This window comes from Tachypleus tridentatus, unplaced genomic scaffold, assembly GCF_004210375.1.
Source record: "Tachypleus tridentatus isolate NWPU-2018 unplaced genomic scaffold, ASM421037v1 Hic_cluster_2, whole genome shotgun sequence".
In the NCBI taxonomy this organism is placed as follows: Eukaryota; Metazoa; Arthropoda; class Merostomata; order Xiphosura; family Limulidae; genus Tachypleus; species Tachypleus tridentatus.
In genome coordinates, this window is record NW_027467782.1 from 1,656,151 (window position 1) to 1,674,224 (window position 18,074).

The window sequence follows — 18,074 nt, forward strand, 5'->3', positions numbered from 1 at the left end:
AATTTGATCACATAGTTTGATCAGACACTCATTCCATCAATTTGATCACATAGTTTGATCAGACACTCATTCCATCAATTTGATCACATAGTTTGATCAGACACTCATTCCATCAATTTGATCACATAGTTTGATCAGACACTCATTCCATCAATTTGATCACATAGTTTGATCAGACACTCATTCCATCAATTTGATCACATAGTTTGATCAGACACTCATTCCATCAATTTGATCACATAGTTTGATCAGACACTCATTCCATCAATTTGATCACATAGTTTGATCAGACACTCATTCCATCAATTTGATCACATAGTTTGATCAGACACTCATTCCATCAATTTGATCACATAGTTTGATCAGACACTCATTCCATCAATTTCATCACATAGTTTGATCAGACACTCATTCCATCAATTTGATCACATAGTTTGATCAGACACTCATTCCATCAATTTGATCACATAGTTTGATCAGACACTCATTCCATCAATTTGATCACATAGTTTGATCAGACACTCATTCCATCAATTTGATCACATAGTTTGATCAGACACTCATTCCATCAATTTGATCACATAGTTTGATCAGACACTCATTCCATCAATTTGATCACATAGTTTGATCAGACACTCATTCCATCAATTTGATCACATAGTTTGATCACACACTCATTCCATCAATTTGATCACATAGTTTGATCACACACATCATTCCATCAATTTGATCACATAGTTTGATCAGACACTCATTCCATCAATTTGATCACATAGTTTGATCAGACACTCATTCCATCAATTTGATCACATAGTTTGATCAGACACTCATTCCATCAATTTGATCACATAGTTTTGATTCCATCAATTTGATCACATAGTTTGATCAGACACTCATTCCATCAATTTGATCACATAGTTTGATCAGACACTCATTCCATCAATTTGATCACATAGTTTGATCACATCCAGTTTGATCAGTTTGATCACACTCATTCCATCAATTTGATCACATAGTTTGATCAGACACTCATTCCATCAATTTGATCACATAGTTTGATCAGACACATTCCATCATTCCATCAATTTGATCACATATCAATTTGATCAGACACTCATTCCATCAATTTGATCACATAGTTTGATCAGACACTCATTCCATCAATTTGATCACATAGTTTGATCAGACACTCATTCCATCAATTTGATCACATAGTTTGATCAGACACACATTCCATCAATTTGATCACATAGTTTGATCAGACACTCATTCCATCAATTTGATCACATAGTTTGATCAGACACTCATTCCATCAATTTGATCACATAGTTTGATCAGACACTCATTCCATCAATTTGATCACATAGTTTGATCAGACACATCATTCCATCAATTTGATCACATATCAATTTGATCAGACACTCATTCCATCAATTTGATCACATAGTTTGATCAGACACTCATTCCATCAATTTGATCACATAGTTTGATCAGACACTCATTCCATCAATTTGATCACATAGTTTGATCAGACACTCATTCCATCAATTTGATCACATAGTTTGATCAGATCAGACACTCATTCCATCAATTTGATCACATAGTTTGATCAGACACACATTCCATCAATTTGATCACATAGTTTGATCAGACACTCATTCCATCAATTTGATCACATAGTTTGATCAGACACTCATTCCATCAATTTGATCACATAGTTTGATCAGACACTCATTCCATCATTTGATCACAGTTTGATCAGACACTCATTCCATCAATTTGATCACATAGTTTGATCAGACACTCATTCCATCAATTTGATCACATAGTTTGATCAGACACTCATTCCATCAATTTTTGATCCATCATAGTTTTGATCAATTTGACATAGTTTGATCAGACACTCATTCCATCAATTTGATCACATAGTTTGATCATCAATTTGATCACATAGTTTGATCAGACACTCATTCCATCAATTTGATCACATAGTTTGATCAGACACTCATTCCATCAATTTGATCACATAGTTTGATCAGACACTCATTCCATCAATTTGATCACATAGTTTGATCAGACACTCATTCCATCAATTTGATCACATAGTTTGATCAGACACTCATTCCATCAATTTGATCACATAGTTTGATCAGACACACATCATTCCATCAATTTGATCACATATTCCATTTGATCAGACACTCATTCCATCAATTTGATCACATAGTTTGATCAGACACTCATTCCATCAATTTGATCACATAGTTTGATCAGACACTCATTCCATCAATTTGATCACATAGTTTGATCAGACACTCATTCCATCAATTTGATCACATAGTTTGATCAGACACATTCCATCAATTCCATCAATTTCCATCACATAGTTTGATCAGACACTCATTCCATCAATTTGATCACATAGTTTGATCAGACACTCATTCCATCAATTTGATCACATAGTTTGATCAGACACTCATTCCATCAATTTGATCACATAGTTTGATCAGACATCATTCCATTTGATCACATAGTTTGATCAGACACTCATTCCATCAATTTGATCACATAGTTTGATCAGACACTCATTCCATCAATTTGATCACATAGTTTGATCAGACACTCATTCCATCATTCCATCATAGTTTGATCACATAGTTTGATCAGACACTCATTCCATCAATTTGATCACATAGTTTGATCAGACACTCATTCCATCAATTTGATCACATAGTTTGATCAGACACTCATTCCATCAATTTGATCACATAGTTTGATCAGACACTCATTCCATCAATTTGATCACATAGTTTGATCAGACACTCATTCCATCAATTTGATCACATAGTTTGATCAGACACATTCCATCAATTTGATGATCAGACACTCATTCCATCAATTTGATCACATAGTTTGATCAGACACTCATTCCATCAATTTGATCACATAGTTTGATCAGACACTCATTCCATCAATTTGATCACATAGTTTGATCAGACACTCATTCCATCAATTTGATCACATAGTTTGATCAGACACTCATTCCATCAATTTGATCACATAGTTTGATCAGACACTCATTCCATCAATTTGATCACATAGTTTGATCAGATTTGATCAGTTTGATCACACATTCCATCAATTTGATCACATAGTTTGATCAGACACTCATTCCATCAATTTGATCACATAGTTTGATCAGACATCATTCCATCAATTTGATCACATAGTTTGATCAGACACCATCAATTTGATCACATAGTTTGATCAGACACTCATTCCATCAATTTGATCACATAGTTTGATCAGACCATTCCATCAATTTGATCACATAGTTTGATCAGACACATCATTCCATCAATTTGATCACATAGTTTGATCAGACACTCATTCCATCAATTTGATCACATAGTTTGATCAGACACTCATTCCATCAATTTGATCACATAGTTTGATCAGACACTCATTCCATCAATTTGATCACATAGTTTGATCAGACACTCAGTTTTCCATCAATTTGATCACATAGTTTGATCAGACACTCATTCCATCAATTTGATCACATAGTTTGATCAGACACTCATTCCATCAATTTGATCACATAGTTTGATCAGACACTCATTCCATCAATTTGATCACATAGTTTGATCAGACACTCATTCCATCAATTTGATCACATAGTTTGATCAGACACTCATTCCATCAATTTGATCACATAGTTTGATCAGACACTCATTCCATCAATTTGATCACATAGTTTGATCAGACACTCATTCCATCAATTTGATCACATAGTTTGATCAGACACTCATTCCATCAATTTGATCACATAGTTTGATCAGACACTCATTCCATCAATTTGATCACATAGTTTGATCAGACACTCATTCCATCAATTTGATCACATAGTTTGATCAGACACTCATTCCATCAATTTGATCACATAGTTTGATCAGACACTCATTCCATCAATTTGATCACATAGTTTGATCAGACACTCATTCCATCAATTTGATCACATAGTTTGATCAGACACATAGTTTCATTCCATCAATTTGATCACATAGTTTGATCAGACACTCATTCCATCAATTTGATCACATAGTTTGATCAGACACTCATTCCATCAATTTGATCACATAGTTTGATCAGACACTCATTCCATCAATTTGATCACATAGTTTGATCAGACACTCATTCCATCAATTTGATCACATAGTTTGATCAGACACTCATTCCATCAATTTGATCACATAGTTTGATCAGACACTCATTCCATCACATATTTGATCATTCCATCAATTTGATCACATAGTTTGATCAGACACTCATTCCATCAATTTGATCACATAGTTTGATCAGACACTCATTCCATCAATTTGATCACATAGTTTGATCAGACACTCATTCCATCAATTTGATCACATAGTTTGATCAGACACTCATTCCATCAATTTCCATCAAGTTTGATCAGACACATTCCATCAATTTGATCACATAGTTTGATCAGACATTCCATCATCAATTGATCACATAGTTTGATCAGACACTCATTCCATCAATTTGATCACATAGTTTGATCAGACACTCATTCCATCAATTTGATCACATAGTTTGATCAGACACTCATTCCATCAATTTGATCACATAGTTTGATCAGACACTCATTCCATCAATTTGATCACATAGTTTGATCAGACACTCATTCCATCAATTTGATCACATAGTTTGATCAGACACTCATTCCATCAATTCATTTGATCACATAGTTTGATCAGACACACAGTTTTCAGACATCATTCCATCAATGATCACATAGTTTGATCAGACACTCATTCCATCAATTTGATCACATAGTTTGATCAGACACTCATTCCATCAATTTGATCACATAGTTTGATCAGACACTCATTCCATCAATTTGATCACATAGTTTGATCAGACACTCATTCCATCAATTTGATCACATAGTTTGATCAGACACTCATTTCCATCAATTTCCATCAATCATCACAGTTTGATCAGACACTCATTCCATCAATTTGATCACATAGTTTCATCATAGTTTGATCAGACACTCATTCCATCAATTTGATCACATAGTTTGATCAGACACTCATTCCATCAATTTGATCACATAGTTTGATCAGACACTCATTCCATCAATTTGATCACATAGTTTGATCAGACACTCATTCCATCAATTTGATCACATAGTTTGATCAGACACTCATTCCATCAATTTGATCACATAGTTTGATCAGACACACACATCATTCCATCAATTTGATCACATAGTTTGATCAGACACTCATTCCATCAATTTGATCACATAGTTTGATCAGACACTCATTCCATCAGTTTGATCAGACATCACATCAGTTTGATCACAGACACTCATTCCATCAATTTGATCACATAGTTTGATCAGACACTCATTCCATCAATTTGATCACATAGTTTGATCAGACACTCATTCCATCAATTTGATCACATAGTTTGATCAGACACTCATTCCATTGATTGATCACATAGTTTGATCAGACACTCATTCCATCAATTTGATCACATAGTTTGATCAGACACTCATTCCATCAATTTGATCACATAGTTTGATCAGACACTCATTCCATCAATTTGATCACATAGTTTGATCAGACACTCATTCCATCAATTTGATCACATAGTTTGATCAGACACTCATTCCATCAATTTGATCACATAGTCACATAGTTTGATCAGACACTCATTCCATCAATTTGATCACATAGTTTGATCAGACACTCATTCCATCAATTTGATCACATAGTTTGATCAGACACTCATTCCATCAATTTGATCACATAGTTTGATCAGACACTCATTCCATCAATTTGATCACATAGTTTGATCAGACACTCATTCCATCAATTTGATCACATAGTTTGATCAGACACTCATTCCATCAATTTGATCACATAGTTTGATCAGACACTCATTCCATCAATTTGATCACATAGTTTGATCAGACACTCATTCCATCAATTTGATCACATAGTTTGATTTGATCAGACACTCATTCCATCAATTTGATCACATAGTTTGATCAGACACTCATTCCATCAATTTGATCACATAGTTTGATCAGACACTCATTCCATCAATTTGATCACATAGTTTGATCAGACACTCATTCCATCAATTTGATCACATAGTTTGACAGACATCATTCCATCAATTCAGACACTCATTCCATCAATCACATAGTTTGATCAGACACATTCCATTCACATCAATTTGATCACATAGTTTGATCAGACACTCATTCCATCAATTTGATCACATAGTTTGATCAGACACTCATTCCATCAATTTGATCACATAGTTTGATCAGACACTCATTCCATCAATTTGATCACATAGTTTGATCAGACACTCATTCCATCAATTTGATCACATAGTTTGATCAGACACTCATTCCATCAATTTGATCACATAGTTTGATCAGACACTCATTCCATCAATTTGATCACATAGTTTGATCAGACACTCATTCCATCAATTTGATCACATAGTTTGATCAGACACTCATTCCATCAATTTGATCACATAGTTTGATCAGACACTCATTCCATCAATTTGATCATTTCCATCATCACATAGTTTGATCAGACACTCATTCCATCAATTTGATCACATAGTTTGATCAGACACTCATTCCATCAATTTGATCACATAGTTTGATCAGACACTCATTCCATCAATTTGATCACATAGTTTGATCAGACACTCATCATCCATCAATTTGATCACATAGTTTGATCAGACACTCATTCCATCAATTTGATCACATAGTTTGATCAGACACTCATTCCATCAATTTGATCACATAGTTTGATCAGACACTCATTCCATCAATTTGATCACATAGTTTGATCAGACATTCCATCATTCCATCAATTTGATCACATCATTCCATCAGTTTGATCACATAGTTTGATCTCATTCCATCAATTTGATCACATAGTTTGATCAGACACTCATTCCATCAATTTGATCACATAGTTTGATCAGACATCACATTCCATCAATTTGATCACATAGTTTGATCAGACACTCATTCCATCAATTTGATCACATAGTTTGATCAGACACTCATTCCATCAATTTGATCACATAGTTTGATCAGACACTCATTCCATCAATTTGATCACATAGTTTGATCAGACACTCATTCCATCAATTTGATCACATAGTTTGATCAGACACTCATTCCATCAATTTGATCACATAGTTTGATCAGACACTCATTCCATCAATTTGATCACATAGTTTGATCAGACACTCATCAATCCATCATAGTTTGATCAGATCACATAGTTTGATCAGACAGTTTGATCATTCCATCAATTTGATCACATAGTTTGATCAGACACTCATTCCATCATAGTTTTGATCACATAGTTTGATCAGACACTCATTCCATCAATTTGATCACATAGTTTGATCAGACACTCATTCCATCAATTTGATCACATAGTTTGATCAGACACTCATTCCATCAATTTGATCACATAGTTTGATCAGACACTCATTCCATCAATTTGATCACATAGTTTGATCAGACACTCATTCCATCAATTTGATCACATAGTTTGATCAGACACTCATTCCATCAATTTGATCACATAGTTTGATCAGACACTCATTCCATCAATTTGATCACATAGTTTGATCAGACACTCATTCCATCAATTTGATCACATAGTTTGATCAGACACTCATTCCATCAATTTGATCACATAGTTTGATCAGACACTCATTCCATCAATTTGATCACATAGTTTGATCAGACACTCATTCCATCAATTTGATCACATAGTTTGATTGACACTCATTCCATCAATTTGATCACATAGTTTGATCAGACACTCATTCCATCAATTTGATCACATAGTTTGATCAGACACTCATTCCATCAATTTGATCACATAGTTTGATCAGACACTCATTCCATCAATTTGATCACATAGTTTGATCAGACACTCATTCCATCAATTTGATCACATAGTTTGATCAGACACTCATTCCATCAATTTGATCACATAGTTTGATCAGACACTCATTCCATCAATTTGATCACATAGTTTGATCAGACACTCATTCCATCAATTTGATCACATAGTTTGATCAGACACTCATTCCATCAATTTGATCACATAGTTTGATCAGACACTCATTCCATCAATTTGATCACATAGTTTGATCAGACACTCATTCCATCAATTTGATCACATAGTTTGATCAGACACTCATTCCATCAATTTGATCACATAGTTTGATCAGACACTCATTCCATCAATTTGATCACATAGTTTGATCAGACACTCATTCCATCAATTTGATCACATAGTTTGATCAGACACTCATTCCATCAATTTGATCACATAGTTTGATCAGACACTCATTCCATCAATTTGATCACATAGTTTGATCAGACACTCATTCCATCAATTTGATCACATAGTTTGATCAGACACTCATTCCATCAATTTGATCACATAGTTTGATCAGACACTCATTCCATCAATTTGATCACATAGTTTGATCAGACACTCATTCCATCAATTTGATCACATAGTTTGATCAGACACATTCCATCATTCCATCAATTTGATCACATAGTTTGATCAGACACTCATTCCATCAATTTGATCACATAGTTTGATCAGACACTCATTCCATCAATTCGATCACATAGTTTGATCAGACACTCATTCCATCAATTTGATCACATAGTTTCCATCAGATCACACTCATTCCATCAATTTGATCACATAGTTTGATCAGACACACATTCCATCAATTTGATCACATAGTTTGATCAGACACTCATTCCATCAATTTGATCACATAGTTTGATCAGACACTCATTCCATCAATTTGATCACATAGTTTGATCAGACACTCATTCCATCAATTTGATCACATAGTTTGATCAGACACTCATTCCATCAATTTGATCACATAGTTTGATCAGACACTCATTCCATCAATTTGATCACATAGTTTGATCAGACACTCATTCCATCAATTTGATCACATAGTTTGATCAGACACTCATTCCATCAATTTGATCACATAGTTTGATCAGACACTCATTCCATCAATTTGATCACATAGTTTGATCAGACACTCATTCCATCAATTTGATCACATAGTTTGATCAGACACTCATTCCATCAATTTGATCACATAGTTTGATCAGACACTCATTCCATCAATTTGATCACATAGTTTGATCAGACACTCATTCATCATTGATCAATAGTTTTCAGACATCATTCCATCAATTTGATCACATAGTTTGATCAGACACTCATTCCATCAATTTGATCACATAGTTTGATCAGACACTCATTCCATCAATTTGATCACATAGTTTGATCAGACACTCATTCCATCACATAGTTTGATCAGACACTCATTCCATCAATTTGATCACATAGTTTGATCAGACACATTCCATCAATTTGATCACATAGTTTGATCAGACACTCATTCCATCAATTTGATCACATAGTTTGATCAGACACTCATTCCATCAATTTGATCACATAGTTTGATCAGACACTCATTCCATCAATTTGATCACATAGTTTGATCAGACACTCATTCCATCAATTTGATCACATAGTTTTTGATCACATAGTTTGACACTCATTCCATCAATTTGATCACATAGTTTGATCAGACACTCATTCCATCAATTTGATCACATAGTTTGATCAGACACTCATTCCATCAATTTGATCACATAGTTTGATCAGACACATTCCATCCATCACATAGTTTGATCAGACACTCATTCCATCAATTTGATCACATAGTTTGATCAGACACTCATTCCATCAATTGATCACATAGTTTGATCAGACACTCATTCCATCAATTTGATCACATAGTTTGATCAGACACACATTCCATCAATTTGATCACATAGTTTGATCAGACACTCATTCCATCAATTTGATCACATAGTTTGATCAGACACTCATTCCATCAATTTGATCACATAGTTTGATCAGACACTCATTCCATCAATTTGATCACATAGTTTGATCAGACACATTCCATCAATTTGATCACATAGTTTGATCAGACACTCATTCCATCAATTTGATCACATAGTTTGATCAGACACTCATTCCATCAATCACAGTTTGATCAGACACTCATTCCATTGATCACATAGTTTGATCAGACACTCATTCCATCAATTTGATCACATAGTTTGATCAGACATTCATTCCATCAATTTGATCACATAGTTTGATCAGACACTCATTCCATCAATTTGATCACATAGTTTGATCAGACACTCATTCCATCAATTTGATCACATAGTTTGATCAGACACTCATTCCATCAATTTGATCACATAGTTTGATCAGACACTCATTCCATCAATTTGATCACATAGTTTGATCAGACACTCATTCCATCAATTTGATCACATAGTTTGATCAGACACTCATTCCATCAATTTGATCACATAGTTTGATCAGACACATTCATTCCATCAATTTGATCACATAGTTTGATCAGACACTCATTCCATCAATTTGATCACATAGTTTGATCAGACACTCATTCCATCAATTTGATCACATAGTTTGATCAGACACTCATTCCATCAATTTGATCACATAGTTTGATCAGACACTCATTCCATCAATTTGATCACATAGTTTGATCAGACACTCATTCCATCAATTTGATCACATAGTTTGATCAGACACTCATTCCATCAATTTGATCACATAGTTTGATCAGACACTCATTCCATCAATTTGATCACATAGTTTGATCAGACACTCATTCCATCAATTTGATCACATAGTTTGATCAGACACTCATTCCATCAATTTGATCACATAGTTTGATCAGACACTCATTCCATCAATTTGATCACATAGTTTGATCAGACACTCATTCCATCAATTTGATCACATAGTTTGATCAGACACTCATTCCATCAATTTGATCACATAGTTTGATCAGACACTCATTCCATCAATTTGATCACATAGTTTGATCAGACACTCATTCCATCAATTTGATCACATAGTTTGATCAGACACTCATTCCATCAATTTGATCACATAGTTTGATCAGACACTCATTCCATCAATTTGATCACATAGTTTGATCAGACACTCATTCCATCAATTTGATCACATAGTTTGATCAGACACTCATTCCATCAATTTGATCACATAGTTTGATCAGACACTCATTCCATCAATTTGATCACATAGTTTGATCAGACACTCATTCCATCAATTTGATCACATAGTTTGATCAGACACTCATTCCATCAATTTGATCACATAGTTTGATCAGACACTCATTCCATCAATTTGATCACATAGTTTGATCAGACACTCATTCCATCAATTTGATCACATAGTTTGATCAGACACTCATTCCATCAATTTGATCACATAGTTTGATCAGACACTCATTCCATCAATTTGATCACATAGTTTGATCAGACACTCATTCCATCAATTTGATCACATAGTTTGATCAGACACTCATTCCATCAATTTGATCACATAGTTTGATCAGACACTCATTCCATCAATTTGATCACATAGTTTGATCAGACACTCATTCCATCAATTTGATCACATAGTTTGATCAGACACTCATTCCATCAATTTGATCACATAGTTTGATCAGACACATTCCATCAATTCCATCACATAGTTTGATCAGACATAGTTCCATCAAGACATCACATAGTTTGATCAGATTTCATCCATCAATTTGATCACATAGTTTGATCAGACACTCATTCCATCAATTTGATCACATAGTTTGATCAGACACTCATTCCATCAATTTGATCACATAGTTTGATCAGACACTCATTCCATCAATTTGATCACATAGTTTGATCAGACACTCATTCCATCAATTTGATCACATAGTTTGATCAGACACTCATTCCATCAATTTGATCACATAGTTTGATCAGACACTCATTCCATCAATTTGATCACATAGTTTGATCAGACACTCATTCCATCAATTTGATCACATAGTTTGATCAGACACTCATTCCATCAATTTGATCACATAGTTTGATCAGACACTCATTCCATCAATTTGATCACATAGTTTGATCAGACACTCATTCCATCAATTTGATCACATAGTTTGATCAGACACTCATTCCATCAATTTGATCACATAGTTTGATCAGACACTCATTCCATCAATTTGATCACATAGTTTGATCAGACACTCATTCCATCAATTTGATCACATAGTTTGATCAGACACTCATTCCATCAATTTGATCACATAGTTTGATCAGACACTCATTCCATCAATTTGATCACATAGTTTGATCAGACACTCATTCCATCAATTTGATCACATAGTTTGATCAGACACTCATTCCATCAATTTGATCACATAGTTTGATCAGACACTCATTCCATCAATTTGATCACATAGTTTGATCAGACACTCATTCCATCAATTTGATCACATAGTTTGATCAGACACTCATTCCATCAATTTGATCACATAGTTTGATCAGACACTCATTCCATCAATTTGATCACATAGTTTGATCAGACACTCATTCCATCAATTTGATCACATAGTTTGATCAGACACTCATTCCATCAATTTGATCACATAGTTTGATCAGACACTCATTCCATCAATTTGATCACATAGTTTGATCAGACACTCATTCCATCAATTTGATCACATAGTTTGATCAGACACTCATTCCATCAATTTGATCACATAGTTTGATCAGACACTCATTCCATCAATTTGATCACATAGTTTGATCAGACACTCATTCCATCAATTTGATCACATAGTTTTGATTCCAGACATCACATTCCATCAATTTGATCACATAGTTTGATCAGACACTCATTCCATCAATTTGATCACATAGTTTGATCAGACACTCATTCCATCAATTTGATCACATAGTTTGATCAGACACTCATTCCATCAATTTGATCACATAGTTTGATCAGACACTCATTCCATCAATTTGATCACATAGTTTGATCAGACACTCATTCCATCAATTTGATCACATAGTTTGATCAGACACTCATTCCATCAATTTGATCACATAGTTTGATCAGACACTCATTCCATCAATTTGATCACATAGTTTGATCAGACACTCATTCCATCAATTTGATCACATAGTTTGATCAGACACTCATTCCATCAATTTGATCACATAGTTTGATCAGACACTCATTCCATCAATTTGATCACATAGTTTGATCAGACACTCATTCCATCAATTTGATCACATAGTTTGATCAGACACTCATTCCATCAATTTGATCACATAGTTTGATCAGACACTCATTCCATCAATTTGATCACATAGTTTGATCAGACACTCATTCCATCAATTTGATCACATAGTTTGATCAGACACTCATTCCATCAATTTGATCACATAGTTTGATCAGACATTTGATCATTCCATCAATTTGATCACATAGTTTGATCAGACACTCATTCCATCAATTTGATCACATAGTTTGATCAGACACTCATTCCATCAATTTGATCACATAGTTTGATCAGACACTCATTCCATCAATTTGATCACATAGTTTGATCAGACACTCATTCCATCAATTTGATCACATAGTTTGATCAGATCAGACATCATTCCATCAATTTGATCACATAGTTTGATCAGACACTCATTCCATCAATTTGATCACATAGTTTGATCAGACACTCATTCCATCAATTTGATCACATAGTTTGATCAGACACTCATTCCATCAATTTGATCACATAGTTTGATCAGACACTCATTCCATCAATTTGATCACATAGTTTGATCAGACACTCATTCCATCAATTTGATCACATAGTTTGATCAGACACTCATTCCATCAATTTGATCACATAGTTTGATCAGACACTCATTCCATCAATTTGATCACATAGTTTGATCAGACACTCATTCCATCAATTTGATCACATAGTTTGATCAGACACTCATTCCATCAATTTGATCACATAGTTTGATCAGACACTCATTCCATCAATTTGATCACATAGTTTGATCAGACACTCATTCCATCAATTTGATCACATAGTTTGATCAGACACTCATTCCATCAATTTGATCACATAGTTTGATCAGACACTCATTCCATCAATTTGATCACATAGTTTGATCAGACACTCATTCCATCAATTTGATCACATAGTTTGATCAGACACTCATTCCATCAATTTGATCACATAGTTTGATCAGACACTCATTCCATCAATTTGATCACATAGTTTGATCAGACACTCATTCCATCAATTTGATCACATAGTTTGATCAGACACTCATTCCATCAATTTGATCACATAGTTTGATCAGACACTCATTCCATCAATTTGATCACATAGTTTGATCAGACACACATTCCATCAATTTGATCACATAGTTTGATCAGACACTCATTCCATCAATTTGATCACATAGTTTGATCAGACACTCATTCCATCAATTTGATCACATAGTTTGATCAGACACTCATTCCATCAATTTGATCACATAGTTTGATCAGACACTCATTCCATCAATTTGATCACATAGTTTGATCAGACACTCATTCCATCAATTTGATCACATAGTTTGATCAGACACTCATTCCATCAATTTGATCACATAGTTTGATCAGACACTCATTCCATCAATTTGATCACATAGTTTGATCAGACACTCATTCCATCAATTTGATCACATAGTTTGATCAGACACTCATTCCATCAATTTGATCACATAGTTTGATCAGACACTCATTCCATCAATTTGATCACATAGTTTGATCAGACACTCATTCCATCAATTTGATCACATAGTTTGATCAGACACTCATTCCATCAATTTGATCACATAGTTTGATCAGACACTCATTCCATCAATTTGATCACATAGTTTGATCAGACACTCATTCCATCAATTTGATCACATAGTTTGATCAGACACTCATTCCATCAATTTGATCACATAGTTTGATCAGACACTCATTCCATCAATTTGATCACATAGTTTGATCAGACACTCATTCCATCAATTTGATCACATAGTTTGATCAGACACTCATTCCATCAATTTGATCACATAGTTTGATCAGACACTCATTCCATCAATTTGATCACATAGTTTGATCAGACACTCATTCCATCAATTTGATCACATAGTTTGATCAGACACTCATTCCATCAATTTGATCACATAGTTTGATCAGACACTCATTCCATCAATTTGATCACATAGTTTGATCAGACACTCATTCCATCAATTTGATCACATAGTTTGATCAGACACTCATTCCATCAATTTGATCACATAGTTTGATCAGACACTCATTCCATCAATTTGATCACATAGTTTGATCAGACACTCATTCCATCAATTTGATCACATAGTTTGATCAGACACTCATTCCATCAATTTGATCACATAGTTTGATCAGACACTCATTCCATCAATTTGATCACATAGTTTGATCAGACACTCATTCCATCAATTTGATCACATAGTTTGATCAGACACTCATTCCATCAATTTGATCACATAGTTTGATCAGACACTCATTCCATCAATTTGATCACATAGTTTGATCAGACACTCATTCCATCAATTTGATCACATAGTTTGATCAGACACTCATTCCATCAATTTGATCACATAGTTTGATCAGACACTCATTCCATCAATTTGATCACATAGTTTGATCAGACACTCATTCCATCAATTTGATCACATAGTTTGATCAGACACTCATTCCATCAATTTGATCACATAGTTTGATCAGACACTCATTCCATCAATTTGATCACATAGTTTGATCAGACACTCATTCCATCAATTTGATCACATAGTTTGATCAGACACTCATTCCATCAATTTGATCACATAGTTTGATCAGACACTCATTCCATCAATTTGATCACATAGTTTGATCAGACACTCATTCCATCAATTTGATCACATAGTTTGATCAGACACTCATTCCATCAATTTGATCACATAGTTTGATCAGACACTCATTCCATCAATTTGATCACATAGTTTGATCAGACACTCATTCCATCAATTTGATCACATAGTTTGATCAGACACTCATTCCATCAATTTGATCACATAGTTTGATCAGACACTCATTCCATCAATTTGATCACATAGTTTGATCAGACACTCATTCCATCAATTTGATCACATAGTTTGATCAGACACTCATTCCATCAATTTGATCACATAGTTTGATCAGACACTCATTCCATCAATTTGATCACATAGTTTGATCAGACACTCATTCCATCAATTTGATCACATAGTTTGATCAGACACTCATTCCATCAATTTGATCACATAGTTTGATCAGACACTCATTCCATCAATTTGATCACATAGTTTGATCAGACACTCATTCCATCAATTTGATCACATAGTTTGATCAGACACTCATTCCATCAATTTGATCACATAGTTTGATCAGACACTCATTCCATCAATTTGATCACATAGTTTGATCAGACACTCATTCCATCAATTTGATCACATAGTTTGATCAGACACTCATTCCATCAATTTGATCACATAGTTTGATCAGACACTCATTCCATCAATTTGATCACATAGTTTGATCAGACACTCATTCCATCAATTTGATCACATAGTTTGATCAGACACTCATTCCATCAATTTGATCACATAGTTTGATCAGACACTCATTCCATCAATTTGATCACATAGTTTGATCAGACACTCATTCCATCAATTTGATCACATAGTTTGATCAGACACTCATTCCATCAATTTGATCACATAGTTTGATCAGACACTCATTCCATCAATTTGATCACATAGTTTGATCAGACACTCATTCCATCAATTTGATCACATAGTTTGATCAGACACTCATTCCATCAATTTGATCACATAGTTTGATCAGACACTCATTCCATCAATTTGATCACATAGTTTGATCAGACACTCATTCCATCAATTTGATCACATAGTTTGATCAGACACTCATTCCATCAATTTGATCACATAGTTTGATCAGACACTCATTCCATCAATTTGATCACATAGTTTGATCAGACACTCATTCCATCAATTTGATCACATAGTTTGATCAGACACTCATTCCATCAATTTGATCACATAGTTTGATCAGACACTCATTCCATCAATTTGATCACATAGTTTGATCAGACACTCATTCCATCAATTTGATCACATAGTTTGATCAGACACTCATTCCATCAATTTGATCACATAGTTTGATCAGACACTCATTCCATCAATTTGATCACATAGTTTGATCAGACACTCATTCCATCAATTTGATCACATAGTTTGATCAGACACTCATTCCATCAATTTGATCACATAGTTTGATCAGACACTCATTCCATCAATTTGATCACATAGTTTGATCAGACACTCATTCCATCAATTTGATCACATAGTTTGATCAGACACTCATTCCATCAATTTGATCACATAGTTTGATCAGACACTCATTCCATCAATTTGATCACATAGTTTGATCAGACACTCATTCCATCAATTTGATCACATAGTTTGATCAGACACTCATTCCATCAATTTGATCACATAGTTTGATCAGACACTCATTCCATCAATTTGATCACATAGTTTGATCAGACACTCATTCCATCAATTTGATCACATAGTTTGATCAGACACTCATTCCATCAATTTGATCACATAGTTTGATCAGACACTCATTCCATCAATTTGATCACATAGTTTGATCAGACACTCATTCCATCAATTTGATCACATAGTTTGATCAGACACTCATTCCATCAATTTGATCACATAGTTTGATCAGACACACATTCCATCAATTTGATCACATAGTTTGATCAGACACTCATTCCATCAATTTGATCACATAGTTTGATCAGACACTCATTCCATCAATTTGATCACATAGTTTGATCAGACACTCATTCCATCAATTTGATCACATAGTTTG